Genomic DNA, 2,331 nt, shown 5'->3' with positions numbered 1-2,331 from the left:
ATGGCTACTAAAGAGATGACTGAAAGTCTCAGAATATGCTCACCTGCCATGTTTGTCAGGCCTATCTCATGGACCCAGTGGATGCCAATTGTGGACACAGTGTTTGCCAATCTTGTCTCAGTGCCTCCAGCGAAGCTGCTATGCCTACCTCCTGCCGTAGGTGCCGGGAAATCTCCCAACCAAGAGGTTTTACTGCCACTTTAAGGAGAAGGGGAAAACTCCCTTTTGTTTTTGGAAAAGAAGACCTTTTACCCCCAAAAGACATCAGCAGAGGACTAAGGGACCCAGCAAGTGTGACAGACACCAAGAGGATAAGAAATTGTTCTGTACTGATGATCAGACCCTAGTCTGTGTGTCCTGTTCACAGTCTCAGGAACACAAGGCTCACAAAGTCCGACCCATAGAAGAGGCTGCTGAGGGCTATAGGGAAAAGCTCCAGGAGAATCTGAAACTTCTATATGGAGATTTAAAAGATGGTCACAAGCTAATTCTTGAGGAGAAGAAGATACCTTGGATGTGGGCTGTTGTGTTGACAGAACAAGTAGAAATGACAAGAAAAACATTTGAGAAAAAAATTCAAGAAAGAAGTGAATTTCTGAGTGATGAAGAAGAAGAGGTCCACGGTCTTCTGGAGCTGAATGGATGAGGAGGAAAATGAAATGTCTGAGCAGCTGAAGGAGCATGAGGCCCAGCGAGAAATCCAAAGCAGAGAGAAAAAGAGAAGGAGAAAGCTCCAATTGTTAGAATACAGGAATGACCAGAGGGAGATGGACATAACACAGGAAGAAAAGGCTCAGATGACAGATATGGACCTTCTGCAGGATTCAGAAGACACATAGAGCAAGAGTGAGGCACTGTTGCTTCAAAAGCCAGAACCTTTCACACCAAAACTGAGCGATTCTTATTGCAGAATTTCCGAGGAAATTTCAAGAATCGCGACTCTTGCAAAGAGGACTTTCACATTTGCAGATATATTCTCTGGTCAGTTGTATGCTATTTGTACCTCCGGAAGTCTCTACTACATGAATGGGAGAGATATATCTATTACCCAACTGAGTATGGATGGTATTTCTGTTACTGTTTGCCAATTGAAAGGGAGCGCTCTCATAGTGACTTCTCTCCTAACCCTTCAATAGAATTGTACTAGGTCAGGGGCCCAGGCAAACCAAGTAGAGATATTTCAGGATGATCTTGGAACTATATCCCACTCTTTAATCTTATGTATAAAAGGGAGCCTAGTTGGAGAATCAGAAGCTGAGTGCTAAGCTACTCTTACCAGGGCAAATGTCAATTTTGGGTTTTTTTGTTAATTAAGAAACTGTAAATACACTGGAATCTTTCATTGTCTATTCCTGTAATTGACAAATGTGATCTGCTACAGAAAATCTGTAAAAGCTTGCCTGTTTCCCCCTCTGACATTTCCACACCATGATAGCATCTGTGGGAGATGAGTATTGGACTTGGAATGAAAGACTTGGAATCCCACCCTTTGGTAGCTAAATGTGGCCATAGACAAACACAGAGGTTGTGCTACAGGTTGAGTCTTAAGAGTGACCCAGAATATATGTTAATAAATGTTTTTCTTTTTTCCACCTGTAAAAAAAAAAAAAAGAAAGTTTAAATCGTTTCATAATAGAAAATACAAAAAATAACCCTGAGTTAAGATTTGGAATATAGCCTTTTTAAAAACACCTTCTTGGGGCAGCTAGGTGGTGCAGTGGATAAAGCACTGGCCCTGGGTTCAAGAGTACCTGAGTTCAGGGCAGCTAGATGACGCAGTGGTTAAAGCACCGGCCCTGGATTCAGGAGTACCTGAGTTCAAATCCAGCCTCAGACACTTGACACTTACTAGCTGTGTGACCCTGGGCAAATCACTTAACCCCCATTGCCTAAAAAAAAAAAAAAAAAAAAAAGAGTACCTGAATTCAAATCCAGCTTAAGACAATAATAGCTGTGTGACCCTGGGCAAGTCACTTAACCCTCATTGCCCCCCAAAAAACAAAACAAACAAACAAACAAACAAAAAAGACCTTCTTGTACCAACAATTGAGAAAGGCCATTAGAGGAAATGAAATCAGACACTGTTAGTACTTACATTCTCTATCTGAAGTGCAGTATTACCTCTGGCTCCCAGTAATAGTATGCTTGCTGCTGCTGAGATGCTGAAAGATGAAAAGACAATATTTCCATCTTCATTCTTCAATTCTCTAGAAATATCAAAGCAAAGTTTGGTATTTGCTGCACTGAGGGAATCCATTGTCAAGTTGATGAAGCCTAAAAAAAGAAAACAACAAATTACAAAACCTGAATATCAAGATGAGCAATTACTCT

General features: G+C 41.2%; 1 pseudogene; it reads left to right on the top strand.

Moving 5' to 3' along the window:
• LOC122742379 lies at window positions 1–1,147 on the top strand (annotated as a pseudogene).
• The last annotated feature ends 1,184 nt before the right edge of the window (window positions 1,148–2,331 follow it).

The sequence above is a fragment of the Dromiciops gliroides genome, chromosome 1 (assembly GCF_019393635.1).
Source record: "Dromiciops gliroides isolate mDroGli1 chromosome 1, mDroGli1.pri, whole genome shotgun sequence".
Classification (NCBI taxonomy): domain Eukaryota; kingdom Metazoa; phylum Chordata; class Mammalia; order Microbiotheria; family Microbiotheriidae; genus Dromiciops; species Dromiciops gliroides.
This window is presented reverse-complemented; position numbering and strand designations above follow the sequence as displayed.